Source organism: Manacus vitellinus, unplaced genomic scaffold (assembly GCF_001715985.3).
Source record: "Manacus vitellinus isolate BGI_N305 unplaced genomic scaffold, ASM171598v3 scaffold_7_pilon, whole genome shotgun sequence".
Lineage (NCBI taxonomy): Eukaryota > Metazoa > Chordata > Aves > Passeriformes > Pipridae > Manacus > Manacus vitellinus.
In genome coordinates this window covers 18,609,209-18,627,696 of record NW_021940813.1, presented here as the reverse complement: position 1 = coordinate 18,627,696, position 18,488 = coordinate 18,609,209, and the positions used below count along the sequence as shown (strand labels likewise).

The 18,488-nt window shown below is 39.4% G+C and overlaps 1 protein-coding gene across 1 annotated transcript in view; it reads right to left on the bottom strand.

The window, feature by feature from the left end:
- The window catches only part of LOC108638659 (neuroligin-4, X-linked-like), a 166,586-nt gene extending 150,858 nt beyond the window's left edge, over positions 1-15,728 (bottom strand). The window contains exon 1 of the mRNA XM_029964759.1: positions 15,355-15,728. The gene's annotated coding sequence lies outside the window, so the exon portion shown is untranslated. The remainder of the gene's footprint in view (positions 1-15,354) is intronic.
- Positions 15,729-18,488: the final 2,760 nt, after the last annotated feature.

Below are 18,488 nucleotides of genomic sequence, written 5' to 3'. Positions count from 1 at the left end.
ATCCCACAACTTCATGAAGAAAATGTGTTTGAAAATGATACAAATGATCAAACATCAAGAACTGTAGGCCACAAAAAGAGAAGTCCTATATCTTAAAAGGAGACCTGAAACTTTATATAAACAAAAATAACAATAAAGTGCAATTGTAAGGGACCTCTTCTTCATAAATAACATGGGTGTCTTAGATGAGGCCTTAGAACAACAGGAAAACCAATAGCATATAGTCTGTGGAACAATGTAAACTGACCGAGATCAAGTTTCACCTGGTCAAATTCATTTATTCCTTAATCACACGTGCTTAATCTCATGCTGAAGAAAACCTTAAAAGGGTCAATTTCATCCCAAAATTCTTAATTATTCCCATAAATTGCACTGAGAGCCTAGAATAATTAGTTCACACACACCTGTCTACAGTTTAAAAGCAGATCTCTGGTATGCAAGATGAACCAACCCACAGGGGACTCAGGGAAGTCAGCATATACTTTCAATACCTGTACGAGACATCAGTTAATCTGGTCAGCACCTGATAGCATCTAGACTGAAGGATGAGTAACAAATATTAATTTTTTTTACATTTTGTCATAGCTACAGCCAAAACGGACTGCATTTCCAAGAGATTCAGAACTATGATTTTCAGTGGCATCTGAGCTAAACTAGAGTAGTGTAAAGACCTGATATAGGAAGTAAAGGGCACTGGCAGACAGATAGAGTCCTCACTGATCTGATAGAAGCATCTTTGAGAGAGGAATACTCATTTACTAGTAAGGAAATCACTGAAATCCAGAGGTTGTTGGTGCCTCACACCAAAATCATCTTCACTGAACCAGGTGTAGAAAAAAAGAAGCGTGTATTTTTTGTCATATAGCTCAGTACATGTGAGTATGAACTGATTATCTAAAATACGTGGACCTAAAAATAAAATGCATTCTTCTGTGTAATATATGCAATAGGCAGTTGAAAAAAAATTTTAAACATGGCCTTGCTGTATACATATACAGTTCACAGTGGGAAACAGAGTAGAAGCCCTGTAAGGATCTTTCATCAACCACTAACAAGTTAGGCATATTGTAAAATGAAGAAGGGGGTTTGTGGTTCTTTTTTTATTCATTCCTAGTTATTATATCAGAACAGTCCAGAATCAAGAGAGTCACAATTTCTCAGGTTCTTCAGCTTGCATCAGCCAACCTCTAAGAATAATTAATCTGAGACATCCAGCCACTGAATAACTGATCTCATGGTCTAAAGTAGTTACTTGGGCTATTAAGAAACTTTTGCATTCTTCCAATGCATAGCTCTCTGAGGAAAGAAAACTGAGGCTAGGCTTAAAAAGCTGATGAAAAAAATCTGCCAGTGTTGGGAATAGTTTGAAAGACCGAATTAGTCAGTAACCAGATCAAGAAATTTTGTGGGCATTGCTGTTTGCCACTACAAAAGCCAAGATCAAGGATAACACTGTACTCCCTGTTGTGGTACCTCAGCTTCTGATGGATTTGGCCATCTGATTATGCAGCATAATTCCTCAAAGTACAGTCTTCTGAATGTGGCATTTCTGGGAACAGCACCAAAATATGACAGCAGTAACTGTATGTGTTGTTAATGCCTGTGGCTAGATTTTGTATTTTGGAATACCTTGAGGCACTGGGTAATGTAGATATTGGGCAATTCTTGTGATGATTTACAAAGTCATAGTGCATCTAAATGTACCATGGCAATTACTGTTTGATAAATGATGCAGTCTTAGGAAGAGAGGACACCCTTCCTTCCAAAGCATCCATTATGAAATAACTGAAGTTATAAGTCACCTCGTAGTTTCAAACAGTGTACAAAAAAGTACTGGTTCTATTCATATGAATATAGCAAAACATAAAGTTAATTCTGGGGTTTTGCCTTAAAATATCAGTATATAGTTTAAAAATAAAGGTATTCTACGGATATATTATGTCTTTACTTCGAGTAAGCCAAAAACAAACAAAAAGACCCTTGGAATTCCCTATACTCTCTCTTTTTGAGAAAAAAGAAGCATTCAGGGAAAAGTTCTATGTTATGTCTACATGACCCTGATTTTTGTATCTCTAATGTTAAATTTAAGTGATCTAATAGGAATTTTTCATTCATGAATGCTCTTAAGGCATGTTTTGCCTTGAGTATACTTATATCTCAGCCTTACTAATGCCAAGGCTCTGCAACTCACAGCTCCTTAAGTTTTCCCCTAAGCTGTTGAGGTAGTGTTTTCCAGAGCCTCCATAACATTACTTTTCTTCTTCCCTTGATGTTCTCAAACTCTGGGTCTTGTGTTGTTATGATCACAGTCTTGCAACTGTAAAATCCAAAGGTTTTGTATGGTAGGTACCTGTGGAAAAAACTACAACTACTACTCTTTTGCCCATCCTTCTGCATCAGCTTCAGCTTTCCTGGCCTTTTGTTTTGTGGAGTTCAGTTTACAATAGAGAAACACAAAATGTATTACACAGTAAAAAAAGAAATAATAAACATTTTAATACTTAATAAATATTGTCCAATAATAAATTTTAATAACCAATGTGCAACATTTGAACCCAAAAATTGCCATGCTTCAATCAAGACTTATAGCATCAATAATTTAAACAACCAATGCTCTTTGTGTAAAAATATTTATGAAAACCTAGAATGAAAATTCTTTTCTATGTCTCTAGGCTGCCATACCAGGGAAAAAAGAAATGAAGTCATAGAATCATAAAATCACAGAATCATTAAGATTGGAAAAGATGTCCAAGATCATTGAGTCCAACCTTTGACCAAACATCACCATGTCAACTAAGGCATAGCACTACGTGCCAATTCTAGTTGTTTCTTCAACAGTTCTAGGGATGGTAAATCCATCCCTTCCCTGGGATTCCAATTCCTTCCAGCCCATTACAATGCTTAACCACCCCTTCAGTTAAGCATTTCTTCCTGATGTCCACCTGATCCTCTCCTGGTGCAGCTTGAGGCTGTGTCCTCTTGTCCTGTCACTCGTTGCCTGAGAGAAGAGGCCAACCTCCACCTTGCTACAATCTTTCAGGTAGTTGTAGGGAGTAATAAGGTCACCACTGAGCCTCCTTCTCTCCAGGATAAAGAACCCCAGCTTCCTCAGCTACTCCTCACAGGACTTACTCTCTAGACCCTTTGCCAGCTTCATTGCCCTTCTCTGGACTCGCCCCAGCACATCAGTGTCTTTCTTGCAGTGAGGGGACTACGAAGCTGAACACAGTATTCAAGGTGTGGCCTCACCAATGCCGAGTACAGGGGGATAATCCTTTCCCTGGTCCTGCTGGCCGCACTATTTCTGATACAAGCCAGGATGCCATTGGCCTTCTTTGGTCACCTGGGCACCCTGCTGGCTCATGTCCAGCTGGCTGTCGACCAGCACCCCCAGCTCCTTTTCTGCTGGGCCACAGTCTTTCCCAAGCCTGTAGCGCTGCATGGGGGTGTTATGACCCAAATGCAGGACCTGACACTTGGCCTTATCCATCTTCATACAGTTGATCTCAGACCACCAATCCAATCCTGTCCAGATCCCTCTACAGAGCCTTCCTACCCTACAGCAGATCAATACTCCCCAAAACCTGCTGTCCTCTGCAAACTTACTGAGGGTGTACTCCATGCCCTTGTGGAGATCATCAATAAAAATATAAAATAGGACTGGCCCCAAGTAGTCCCTAGGGAACACCACTTGTGGTTGGTTGACAATTGGATGTAACTCCATTCACCACCAATCTCTGTGCCTAGTCATCCAGGCAGTTCTTAACCCAGAGACGAGCACACCTGTCCAAGCCATAGGATGCCAGCTTCTCCAGGAAAATGATGCAGAAAACAGTATCGAAGTCCTGGCAGACTACATCCACATGCCTGATCCCCTAGTTGTCCTGTATGTGCCATGTCATCACACTCAGACAACTTACTACCTTCATGATCTTGGTGGATAGGCCAGAGTGACTACTGGCCTGACTTTAGTTAGATCCAGATCAGAGAACCTGGAAGCATTTCCTAGTCTGAGTGTTGAAGCTATATCCTGGTTCTGTACTTGGGCTAGGCTTACATTCTCACTTTCTCCCATCCTTCCCAAAGTGGTCATTTTGTGCATTTCTGAAGCAGGACTGAGTGGTGTTGCAGGTTTGCAGTTTTCTCAGTCTAGATATCTGAAAACCATTTTGCCTTCTACAGGACATTAGACAATAAAAACTGAACAAAGGAAAAAGAAAGAAACAAAAAATAAATTAATTCCTTTTTTCTTCTCCTCCCTCCCCCAAAAAATCTATTTTCAAAGATATATGAAAGAGTCTGGAAAGAATGTAACAGTCTAGACGAAGTCTAGATTCTTCATCTTCATCTAGTCTATTCTCTTTTTTCTTTTTTTTTTCTTTTGTGGAATAATGTTTATGTTTTTGAAAATAAAGGCAAAATATTGTTCTAAAAAAATGAATTCTTCAGCCAAAGTTTTTGTCAATCTCCTCTACAAAAATAGTTCTGGGCTGAGATATCCTGTTACATAAAATGCAGTGCTTATTTATTCATAAAAAGTATGTACTATAAATAATGAATCCTGGTGCATGTCAGAGCAGAAAAAGAAATTGCTGTAAAGTAATAATGTTGTAATTGAGGTTTTTTTCCCTCCATTTCATTTTTCTTCCTTCTGTACATGAAATTTCTATCTGTCTAAACAAATAGTCTGAGCACATACTAGAAATTACCATGGATTAGGAACTAAAAACATTTCCACTTGATTTTAAATTCTGATAAAATATAATCCTATATAGCAAGAATCACCTAAAGGGGATAAATAAACTTAAAATATAAATTTATCTCTAAAAATCATTTAAGTTCTAAGCCTATTTACACATAGTAAAATGTGTGCCAGGTTCAAGAATCCCATTTTCACCACCTCCTGTCATTCACCTCTATCCTTGTCTTAACTTTTCAGAGTGACAGTGTCAAGAAGGTTAATGCAGTTACATGAATTTGTGATGGACCATTTCACTCACATTCACTAGGGCAAACATATATAGCTGATAGGTAAACAATTTACTCCACAGAGAACAAGTTCTTCTTAGCTGAAAGGAGATCTCTGCCAAATTAATACATTAAATGATGAGATTTTAGCTGCAAAAGGAGGGGGAAAAACCTGGAACCTATTATTTTTAAACAGTAAATGCTTCCAGACACTCAGTTATTAGGCACAGTGTCACTGAAGAAAATGGCATAAACCAATGCAAAACCAATAATGAGATCTTAGTCACACTTATAATCTTTTAAATATGCAGCTCACAGAAAGTGAAGAAAAATTGCTCTTAAAATGGATGTTGTATGCATTATGTCCATTTATATATATATAGGGGAAGGTTGTTTATTAAGAACATAAAAGGCTAGTACTCTGCATCCTCAGAGAAAAAATTGTTTTCTTCTGGGTGCTTTATTTCTTACCAAATATGTACTATTTCGAGCTAAGCAGAGTAAACCAATCCTATTTTGCTTTAAAAAGTGATCAGAAAAAAGTTTTGGAACTATGGAATATAACTTAGATGTGAAGTAATGGTACAGTGGCAACTGCGCACTCTTTATCAACTATTACATTAATATCTTTTGAGTGATGTATATGAGTAGGATGGAGATCCATTTTACTCTAATTTTCTTTCCCTCTCCCCCCATGTACCAGTGACAGAACCATTAAAACCCACATAGTTTGTTAAGCCTGCCTTTATATAATCCCAGGTAAATTTCTCTCCATTGTACATTCACTTCTCTACAAGAATATTTTCTCTAAACAACTGCAGATTAATAGTAAAATTTGCCATGTGGGGAAAACAAACAAACAAACAAAAGCACACAAACAAACAAACAACAATAAAAATGGAAAAAAGTAAACAAAACCTCCAACACCCAAAAAAGCCATGTATTTGAAATGAAACAAAAAATATGATTCATTATGATTTGTAGGGAAAACAGTATAAAAACAAACAAGAGTTCTTAAATATAAATATATTCAGTGATGATACCACCGGATAGGGTTTCCTTAAAAAGCAATGACTTTACTTCAATAAATACTTTATTTGGACAAAAATACTTCAAAATATTATTCAGAAGAAAACAGACTTAATTTCAAAGCATACAATCTAGATTCCTACAGAGTGATGATGATACTAAGAACCATACTTTTCCCTTGACCCATAACTTCTACTAAATTGTACCTCCTCAGACTAAACCAAACCCTCATGCCCAAAAGCATCGCCTCGTCTTGTAAATTCACCTTGACTCATATCCTGCTACCATAAGTTCTCCAGAATATAGTATTTGAACCACCAGTCCTCTTACCACTACACTCTCTATGCTCTTGTATGTCTACTATCTCTGTGTGTTATAATATTCTTTTTCTATGGAAGTCAATTATGTTAACCTTCCTTTGAAACTGGTCATCTGTCTGCAACTCATTGTGTTTCTGCAGACTGATTATGATGGGACTCTTGAGGCAACAAGAAGAGAAAGAAAATGCCCCACCAAGTTAGGGATGATCAATAAAAGAGGGAGGGGTTGGGTCATTTAGGAAGCATCCTCATCTTGCACAGAGCAAAAGGTAAGAACTAGAATATGCAGTCTCCTCATCTTAGACATAAATATGCTTAGTGCTTTGCTTTCGGGCCTTCAGAGGTAGAAGTTGTCTTACAAATCCTATCACTACTGTTAAGAAACTCATTAATTTTCTTTTCCAAAATGAGACTGGACCATCTCTCCATCATCCTTATTGATGTCTCAGGCTCCACGCAGTATCTTCTCTGACTTTACACATTTTGGGTCCTCTTTAATAAAACAGCTCTAACTGGTTTCAGAAAGCAGTGAAGTATCAAGCCTAACCACATGGTCACCCTTCAGGGCCAAACAAAAACTGAAATCTACTAGAGAAGGATATTTCTATGAAGTGTTATTATGCAGTGATCATCAACTCATATACAAAATGCAAGACTTATTTAGCTTTCAAATCTTACCTAGCTAATAGCTAAGAGAATTCAACATACTGCCACTATTACAACTGCTCCCATCTCCTGTCCTTTCTACAGCATTACTAATGTAACTTCTACGTTGCTAATATAATTTGAATTGCCAGAACAAGAAATCCTTCACAAAAAGATACTCAAATTTAGCATAACAGAACTGCTAATGCAAATCGCCCACGAGATAATGCTGTTTTTACTTCAGCTATTGAAGCCATGGTCACCATATTGACCAGTATTACACCTTTATTAAGGTGTGAATGGAAAACATTTCATAGGCTCTGGGATGCTAACACAAATTACAAAGTTACAGAAAAAGAAAAAACAGACAAGCAAACAAAAAAACCCCTTTTGTGCAAAAAGAAGAAATAAAGAAAATTAAAGATCCTAACTACATGCTGTAATGTCAGTTTTCTCAAGCTAAAACTTTTATAGACAAAACAGATTTGGGCAGGAGGACAATTAACTTGAATACCATATTTCCAAAGCCAACAGGGAAAGGAAAATACAAGGTTAATTGAATATTAGAAGGTTAATATACATTAGCTACACAATAGCACAAAAGAGGATGGACCAGCTCTTCTAGTGAAGAACTACTTTTCCTTGTTCTTGCGTACCTCTCCATGACTATAACAACTCCGTGTAAGAGTAATGGCACATGCTAAGTGCACCATTAACCCTCTGAATTTCAGTAATGTCGCGCCTCTGTACCAGATCAGGGCAGATAAATCAATGCAGCATCCCTTTCATATCCAACAGTATAAAAATCTTACTGGCTCTTCTAGTTTGCTTTTTTTTTTTAATAGAAGTGCCAGCTGGCCTGCATTATCATATTACTAAGGCACTGTATCTGTAACATCTACATGTAAAGATTATATCAAACCAAAATAAACATGAAGCAGTTATCTTTAAAAACTCTAACTCAAACACAGTTTTACCCACAAGGTCTTGAAAAAAAGACATAACAAATATAAGTTTAAACAAGGTAATGTATTTTCTTAACAACTGTTAAATTATTTAGATCAAAGCAGTAAGTCCACCTATCCTGCACTATAACTTGTGCAGCTGAACCAAAGCAAAACACTAAAACAATGAGCATGAAATTAATATGCTAGCTCTTCCCTAAGGAGATCTCCTCTAGCTCCACAATTAATTTCCAGTTATGCCAACTGCTATTATTTAATCTGTCAAAACTACTGGATCTACATCATCTGTCCCCAAATTCACCACCTGCACATTTAGAAACTACACACACTGAACATTTCTAATTCAAGCAGCAGACCTACTGCTGGCTGTGTTAATACAAATTTACAGCCTCAGGCACCACAGCTCATCTGTCCAGCTGTGCATAATTTGCAGAAAGTTCTACTTCCCCTCACACCATTGTGTACTGAGTACTTACCTTTACTTTCATGCATATGATATAAAATGCAGTAGGCAGACATAACAGTAATTACATCACTGATAGAGATACATTCAGCTTGGGAGACTACAGCAAACAAATCAGTGACTATGTACCTGACTGGGAAGGAACACTATGACTAATGAATGTTGTCCTGAAGTGCTTCATTAAACCATCGGCACTGAAGTTTGGGTGAAGGGTACATTTCATACAGCAATAACTCCCCAGCTGCTTCCTGTAGTTGTTGCTGTAGTCTTTCTTCGCTCTTTGCTTAAGACATCCCATGAAATACAGGTTTGAAGGCAATCTCATTAGCAGAACTTAATGGAAGTTGGGAGGAGACTTTTAAGCTCTGTGTATGACATTGTCAGCTCTATGCAAATACTCCATACAATTTTATCCAAATACTACTTCCTCATAGGATCTGACCAAAAGCCTTTTGAAATTAACAGGAATCTTTGCATTGAATCCAGGAAGACCTGATTGAACAACAATAGTCTGTCAATGGTCTATTTACCTCGGTCCTGTTACCCAAGTATTAATGGTTTATGCTACATCCAATAAGAAAATGAGTAAAAATGTATTGTACATTAGACAACATATGGTTTATGTAGTGTCCTATATGAATAATATACTAATTTTGTTTATTTGAGAAGATAGATCTGGAAAACATTTACAGTAGATCATAAAACAAAGAATCATATCTCAAAGCATAATATTTCTTATATCATTTCCAAGGAATTGGTTCCATATAGGACTAAGTGCTCCAAAGATGTATTTCACGGACAAGGGATATAGATTGTTGGAGTAAAGTAAGCAAATAAAGAAAAAGAGAGAATAAAAAAAACTATTTCTTTTCAGAGAAAGAATTTTTAGATGTGTGTCTTGGTAATTAAACTATTGATAAATTTTGAGTAATTCCCTGCTCTTTTTAATTGCAGAGTTCTGTGCAGCATTTACAAAAATCTTTTATTTGACAGAGGAAAAACTGTCCAGCATATCTACTTTCAAGCATAAGATTTATAAAAAACTTAAAAATTAGGTCTAAAATAAGTACTACAAAAGTCAGTACAAAATGAAGGTATAGAAATAAACACTAAGAATCTGATTCCATTCCAAATTCTCTATTTCAAAAGAGGCTATCGGATTTGTCCCTGTTTTATTACACTTGGATAGATATGAAGTAGGGTTTTTATATATCAGAAGTCAAAAGTGTGACATATAATGAAGTATTTGTTTATTGGAATAGAACAAATAGATATTTGGAGGTGATTATTGCAAAATCTGTTTTGAAGCAAAAAACCTCACCAAACAGAAGAGTTATTCAAGTCTTACTTTCCTCCAGAGTTCAAAAGTGTAAAAGACACACTATTACAGAAAATATAACTAATTTATTTGAGCCCTCTCTATAGTATTTCTCTAAAAAGCGTGTTTGGAAAGACTTGTGGGTATTAAACTGAGTATCCTTTCACTAAGAGTCCAAACTGATATTAAAACATCAAGAAGCTTGATCACTAACCCAGATACATCTGGCAACAATATCACAAAATCACCACATGATGGCACTGACCAAGATGGCTGGTCAGTTCTGGAAAGACTATTAACTTGACAGCAACACACAGAGCTTGAAAATCTGTTCCTTCCAGATCTGTAGCCCATCAGGACACTACAGCAACAGACATTTTCAAAATAATCAAGCCATTAGACCACTTCAATTAACAATTTGGGACACAAATCCTATTCATGATTGTCCTCTTCCATTTCTGGCTGTCCTAGACCTCTTCTAATTGGCAATGACTACCTCCACTTGGAGGACAAAGGAAAGGTCTTCCCTCTGAACTCATCTGCACGGAGAAGCAGTAGGCTATCTATTTTTGTCTACTGTGTTCAACAGATGCAAATCTGAAAAATACTGTGAGATGGAAGTTTGCTAACATCAAAACATGCCACTGCTATTTCATCTGTCATCTATTATGACATAAGAGTGAAGTGGCTTAGTCTTAATGATCTGCGTAAATAAATCTCAAAAATATTTTTATTTAAAAACAAATTCATACACAAGTAAATACAAATTTGTATTTATAGTCTTCTTATATATGAAATCATAAGTCACTGCAGAATTAGTAAGAGCGCCATTCATTTTCAAAGCTTACCTCTTTTGAAAAGTTCAGCCTCCCCATCAAGTTGCAAATCTCAGTTAGTACATAAATAACAGAAGATGGACAAGCGTGGAAAATCCTAACCAACCCTCTACTGAAGCTAGTCAGTGGCATACACTTTGTGAAATACGTCCTTTGACACTGAGTAGTGTGTGGGCTCAGCACAGAAGACAGACGAAAGAAAGAATCATACATTGTGACATCAGTGACTACAATTTATTTTTAGATTATTACAGTACAAATCTGAGCATTCCTAGCTAGGGATCGTTCCAGCATGTGGTAATGCATTCGGTTTGAATTAACCATGACACTGGTAAAGCCCCACTGCAGATCTCACAGGATAAGTCAGTGTTCTACAAGGGCTGCTTCTCGTCAGACCCTCATGCGAGCTATGCGTAAAGTAACTTTTTCTCATGTACAGCTTATTTCTAATGTCAAAATTCATCCCCATTGGTTTACATGGGTTAAAGAGAGATGAACTTGCCAGTAGCATCTCCAGAATAATCTCCTACCTTTTAAATTCAACCACTGCAAACTGTCCATAAATCCTATCTTTCAATTTTCTCTTCTCTACCCTTTCATCCATTTAAAAGTTGAGAAAAGTTTATTACCATTTTGCCCTATTTCATTGCTAAAAATTTTCCAAAAGTATTGTAAATAAAACTTGGTTTTCCTCCACAAGACAGTAAGGTGGTTTTCCTCTTTTGTGTTTGTTTTTTTTTTTTATTGTTGCTTTTTTATTTTTCTTTCAAATCCAATCTGGGGACTACTAAAACAAACACAATGAGAAGTGGAGAACTATTAAAAGGTGACAGAGTTGAGTACATAACCCTGTTAGGTGTGAGGATCGAAATGGCTCACAGCATAAATGCTTTACAAACATTGCTTGAGAGCACCTGAGTTGAACTGTGACAGAGGATAGCTGCAGCTGGACATGAGATACTTACACTGATTTGTGCAGTTTGTGTTTATGTTTTATTAGATTTTTTATTTCTTTAAAGAATTTCTTTAATCTAGTGCACACAACTAACCAATTTACTCATGCAGAAGAGATCTTGAATCCAATTGACAAGTCCTCAAGCAACAGAATGACTAAATTATATGCTGGTTAGAGCATGATGCTTATTCCTGTCCTACCCAGGTGGAGCTGTTCTTTACACTATGTGATTCAGCCATCAAACAGCAGCATGCGTGTTTGAAAGGCCAAGAGGAGGCTGTATTGAGAACCTGTCAAAAACAAATGTGCAAACCTCTATGTAGCAGTTACAAAAACGTTGCTTGAATCACTCTTTTGTTACAAAAAAAAAAAAAACCACACAAATTCTTTTTTCTATATGATACCTTTAATACAAAGCTTCAGTTAAACAGTTTTTCTTTCTGCCTCTTGCTTTCATCTCTACATGACAGGCCTTCAGCTGAAGGATACTATTCGGATTGACATTTTCATCAAAAGTAAAAATTTTCAGGTGAATGATCTGCCCAAGAACATAGGATCAGCTAAAAAGATACAGCATTTGTAAGAATACAAAATATATAGGATAGCACGAAATCTCCAATAAACTTACCAGTTTTATCACTTGTCCTAATTTAATCCAGTTGGACTATTTCATTTGTGCTATGAGGCTTGGTTTTGTTTGCTTGCATTGTGATGCCTTTAAAAGAAATGGCACTGATCACTGTGCTTTGCTGATCAAGAAAAAAAAATTGGGAATTTTTGAGTTTACAGTCTACATGCATGCATATGTATGCACTGCATTTTAAAATAATAGTGGGCAAGTGATCATTCCCTCCAGAAATGCAGAAGAAAGAAAATGTATTTTCTTACCTATATAAATGTATTCCAGTACAGACCAAAACTAAGGGCCAGTAAATTCAATTTTTAAAAAAAAGGAAAAAAAGGATTCAAATTAGCTTTGAATTAGCTTGGTCCTCATGAGGACCAAGACATTTTGGATGTCAAACTGAATTTCAGTTTTAGTATCTGGTACAACTTAATAGGTTGCACTTCCACACAACACACCAACAACAACTGGATCTATACAATACACAGGCATATCAATATAGAAGTGAGAAAAAGCAACAATAGCTATATATTTGTACACAAAGGAATAATACTTTCAAGATTTTATAAGTGAGGTCAAAATCAAATTTCTTTTTCTATTATTCTGAGAAAATTACATACGACTATAAACACTGCTGTCTTGAGTAACGAAAAGCTATGGCATTTTCATGTTCTCAGACTAATGATTCATTGGAATATGATTCATAAGACAATGCATGCAACTCTCTACTCATTAAGAGGTACCTTAATGCACATCTATACAGGGGTTACTTATATAGAACCCTACAAAGATATTGACAGAATACAAAATATATATTTTTAAGTAAAATGAAAATAAAATGCAGGATTCTTCTGACACATGAAATCAGTTCGCTTTTAAAAAGCAAAGCCATGCTTTAACCTAGGAATTAAAACCAGTGGAAATAATTACTTCTTAGGGTGACAGTTTATTTCTTTAGTGCTAACAGAGGATTTATACATTTAATAATTAATAAACCTAATTTTTGTCCCCAAAAATGTAGACTACTGCCCTTTCATTTATGAGATGTCTATATTAGCAGTTGCACTTCTGTTTTTAGAGGAGAAAAAGATCACTGATTTCCATTTTGGTCGAACTGCTTGCAAATTCCTCTAATTAAGAATTGTTTTCTAATCACCTACTTCGCAACACATGGATGAACGCCCTCAACATTAACAATTTAAAACCAAAAATCAGACTAGAATTTTAGCGTTGTTTGCTTTCAACACTTATCAAACATGGCTCAAGAGGTCTTTTGGGGTTTTTTGGGGGGGAGGGGTTTGGGGTTTTTTTTTGGTGCTGGTTTGTTTTTAGATACAAAACAACTAAACATATCTGTGCGTTTCAGCCAACCCTACGACAGGTAGTACCTGCACAAAGCCTGTGCCCGCGGACAGCTGGACACAGGCACCCTGTACCGCAGCTCAGGTGCCGCCGTCCCTCCCGGCCGACCGAGCCTCCTCCGCAACGGGCTCTGTCGCTGGCCGATTCTCCGCCTGCACTCCCGCAAGTTTTCCCACCTCCTCGCTCTCCCGGCTGGCCCCATCCCAGATACACCCCCCACACGCAAGCTCCCTCTGGCGTAGCACTCGCTCTCGCACGGTTAGGGCGCGTGGCGCCCGCGGCGGCTGCGCGCACGTCGCTAGCGGCGCGGGATGAGGCGCGTCACTAAAAATGGAGCGGGCTGGAAGGGCCCGCACCGCCCTGGCGGCCGCGCCCCGGCCCCTAGCCGCCGCCGCGGCCCCCGCAAAACTTCGGCTCACCCCAACCCGGCGCCACGAACCGGCAAGTTTCCCGGCCGCGCGCCACATATTCTTAGCCCTGTTCAGGCTCGACGAGCGGATCATCAGTGCGAGAACACTACGAGACATCTCTCGCTTCCCGCTGCAGCCCATCGTGCCGCACCCTCCCGCAAGCAGATAGCATCCGCGGAGAATGTGCGGGGGGCGGGCGGACGGAACGGCAGCCCGCACGCGAGATGTGCGCACCCCAATACCCGTTGCGGTGCGGGGCATGCGCCATCTCGGACCTAATCTTAAACCATAGGAAAGGCTCGCACAGCTCAGGCACATCGCGATGTTCCTCAACGCCGCCTGCCCCTCCACGCGCCAGCAGCCTCTCCGCCAGCGCCTAGCTTTTTCGCAGAGAAGCCAAGATTTATTGCCGGAAGCGTGTCGATGGACGTGTGGGGGAGTGAGGTGGCGGGTGCGCGGTTGGCGCTTGTCTGTTTTTTTTTTTTCCTTCTTTTTTTTCCCCGCCTATCCGCGCACGCTCCGCGCACGCTGGCTCTCCCAGTGCCAGTCCCCGCTCATCACGCTGCGCGAAGCCCATGCCAACAAAAGCGGCATTTACCCGTGCCCGGAAGCAGCAAGAAAGAAGAATGAAATCGAACCAGCAAGATGGTGAGGAAGGGGGAAAAGGAAATTAAAAAAAAAAAAAAAAAAAAAAAAGGAAGAAGCGAAACCCACCACGGAATAGCTCAAGCGAAAGCGGGTGAACCGCTTAATCCAAGAAGAGCAAAGATTTTCTCTGAGCAGCCGCCTCCCTTGTTCTCTCCCCCCACACACACCCCTCCCGTCCCCGTCCTTTTGCTTTTTCGTGCTTGTGGTGGTGGTGAAGAAAGTGGTTAACCAAAAACCTGCGTGTTGGTTTTGTGTTTCCCTGAAAACCACAGGCGCACACAGAGCATGAGGTAGCGCTCCTGCCCCTCTCCGCGCTTGCAGGAAACTGTGGCTTTGCTCTTTCTCTCTCTGCCTATACTGCAGATATTTTTTCCTCCTCTCCTCCACACTCTTCTGTTTATTTGGCTGTAAGGCAGAGCTACTTTGTAAACATCTCACACAGAACCCCAGAGCCTTTCCAAATAGCTGATTGCAGCAAAATGCCTCCAAACAAATTATGGTGCAAAGGAGATATAGGGGACGAGACCGAAGAGGGTAAAAAAGAAATAAATTTGCATAAATATCGATATGTGACAAAGAGATCGCGTATGATGGTGGAAATGTCAGAAAGAAAGTATCGCTTTATCATGATGGGAAAGTAAAAGCACAGACGACTGCAGCAAACTGCTCGCCCTTTGCCAGAGTACCAACTGCAACACCTCTCCCTCTTTCTCCCACCCTCCCCGAAAAAATAAAAGAAGGGGGAGTAGAAAAAGCAACAGAAAAAAAAAATTAAAATGAACACTCAAACTGCAAATCCAGTACTCCTACCTTAACACTGGGATAGCTGCAGAAGCATAGGGGTCTTTTTTACACAGCCAGAATCTTTCAGGAAATCCTCTCGGGCTATCATGCAGCCAGGATTATTCACACACGGTTCCTGCTCTCCTTTTTGGAATCCAACGCGATTGGCTTCTCCAAAGGAATGCAACGACCACGAAAGGGGGGAAAAATTAAAAATAACAACAAGAAAGACAACAACACTGGATTTGAAGGAAACTCGTGTTCTCGGTTGTAAGCGACCTACATTCAGGCAGAAAATTCATTGCAATCAGTGCGAGAGGGAGAGTTGAGTCTGCGAGTAGGAGCTGTGATTGCCTGTGCAGAGAGACCGAGCCGCGGAGAGACTGATCTGCAAGGCAAGGCGAGCTGGGAGAGGGAGATGGGGGGGGGGGAGAGAGGAGAGAAGGGGAGGTGGGGGAGAGGTCCAGGCTGTGCCAGGCGCTCTCCTCCCGCTATTGGACCAAACTGAATGAAATTCACAAAGCCGGCAGCCAATGGCTCCCCGCAGCCGGCCCCATCGCTACAGAAACCGCATCTCCATCCACAGCCCCCTGCGAAGGAGCGTCGCATCCCCGCGCGAAGCGGCGTTGGCGGAGCCGGGCTGGGGGCCGGGGGGCTGCACAGGTGGGCGCTGAGCACACGAAGGGGTGAAGGTGGACCTGTGTGTGCGTTCGGGGGGATCACACAATTCAGGCTGTCGATCTCTCTGCCCATGATCATGTACAGCGAGTGCAGTCTTTGTTAACCCTTTGCAGCTGCAGTTTCTACAGTACCAGCCTGTTGTTACCATATTCACATATTTGCGTTTTCATGGAGCTGACAGTATAATTGCACTCCAAGCAATGAAGCATTTTGTTCCTGTACCACGTCCTCCCATACAAAACGAGCAAAGTAGACATTATTCCCATTGCCCAATCTCTAAAGAGATTTTCTTTTTTCCTTTTTTTTTTTTTTTTGTAAGCAGACCAATTATTTAATGTCTGTATTCTAATTAGCTAACCACTAAGCTAACTGATGGTCAAGTATGAGGACTGAAGAGGGGGCCCTGTGGTTATTGCTAAGTACTACAACACAGGGTCTCTGGTTTACTTCCTATGTATAGTTTCAGACTGAGGGCAGCGTAGCAAATATGTGCTCAGGCCTCCAACAGATATGCTGTGTTTCACTCCACAGCATGTCCCCTTGATCAGTTTAATAACAGCACTTAACATTGTCCAGGGTGTGAGACCCTGCACTGAGAATAGGTGGGGATTGGCTGAATTCTCTGAGAACAAAGCAGAGAACAAAATAAGGGGATCTTGAAGATCTTTCCATAATTTGAAAGAAAAATCATATTCATACCTTGAGGAGACCTCCAGCCACAAGAATTGTATTAGATTTCGTAAGCTGAGTCTTTGAGATTTTCAAATGCTGAAAAAAATAAAAAAGTTTTAAAAAAATCTTCAGCTCTTCTTTTCTAGATGTTTGTTTCTGCCCCCACGTCAGATCCTCAGAAGAGAGCAGATAGTGCTTTGTTTTCTCAAATCTGAATTCTGCCTGTGATATTAGGCTTATCAATCACTTCTATGCACTCCAGTTTCAAGTGGTAAAGGAATATATACTATCTGATTTAAAGATATCATCTAGCAGACAACAGTAGGCCTGTTGTTTGTTCTTACATAGTGTTTTGTTATATGGTATGAAGGATACTTCATTCAGTGTCACTTAGGAAGTCATGGTTTAGTTTTAAATGTGGTAAATCTAAATACAGGTGTAATTCACTGACTGAAAACGTTTTAAACATTGCAATAGCTACATTACACTGTTAACTTAGTTGTCAGTAAAGTAATTATATTTATATTACTTAATTATATGTTTTGGCTTACTTATTTTAAGTGACTGTAGCAGCAGGTGTTCATGCAAGTGAATTTTACTGCTTTTGTTATTTTAATAACACACTCACAATGTGCAACCAATCATATTGCTTGACTGAATGAATATTTTGACACATTTAGAAAAGATGTCATCTTGCTCTGCCATCTGTCCCAAATTTTGCAGGACAGTCTTTATTTTGATGAGTATGTCATGCATTTTATAACATAAATTTGGAGGATATTAAAGTATGTACTAGTTGATCTGAGTAATGATCTTCCACCTGTGTTGTACTATCAGGAGGCAATTTGTTAGAGGCTACCGAAGGATCATCTCTAATGTTTGCAATTAATGTTTGCAAATATGACTTAAATATTCTCAAACACAGCAATAAAAGTAAACTTTCCATAGACTCCACACAAGTATATGATTAAAGGATTTAAGTCAAAGGCATTTGATCAGAACAGTAGAATGTACTTTCCTTCTCTTACTTTCAAAAAACTAAATGTACAATTGGAATCTGTGGCATATCTGTATCAATCCACTGCATATTTATAACACCAAGCAGAAGTCCAGGAGCAATCATTCAGAAAGAAGAATGCCACTTGCTATATAACACCAACACTTCTTACAAGGTCGCATTGTATTCTAGTATTAACCCAACTTGATTTGTTTTGCTGGTTTTGGCTGGTATAGAGTTAATTTTATTCATGGTAGCTAGTATGGGGCTGTGCTTTGGATTTGTGCTGGAAACAGTGTTGATAACACGGGGGTGTTTTAGTTGTTGCTGAGCAGTGCTTACACAGCATCAAGGCCTTTTCTGCTCCTTACCCCACCCCACCAAGGAGCAGGCTGGGGGTGCGCAAGGAGTCAGGAGAGGACGCAGCCAGGACAACTTGATCCCAACTGACCGAAGGGATATCTCATGGTCAGCATATAATGCTGAGGGAAGAAGAAGGAAGGGACAGACGTTCAGAGTGATGGTGTTTGTCTTCAAAGTCACCACTATGCGTGATGGAGCCCGGGTTTTCTGGCTGAACACCTACCGCATAGGAAGTGGCGAGTGAATTCCTTGTTTTACTTTGCTTGCATACAAAGCTTTTGCTTTACCTATTAAACAGTTTTTATCTCAACCCATGAGTTTTCTCACTTTCATCCTTCTGATTCCCCCCCCACACCGTCCTGATCGGGGAGTGAGTGAGAAGCTGCAAGGGGCTTAGTTGCCGAATGGGGTTAAACCACAACACTTGTAAACAGTGAAATCTAAAGAA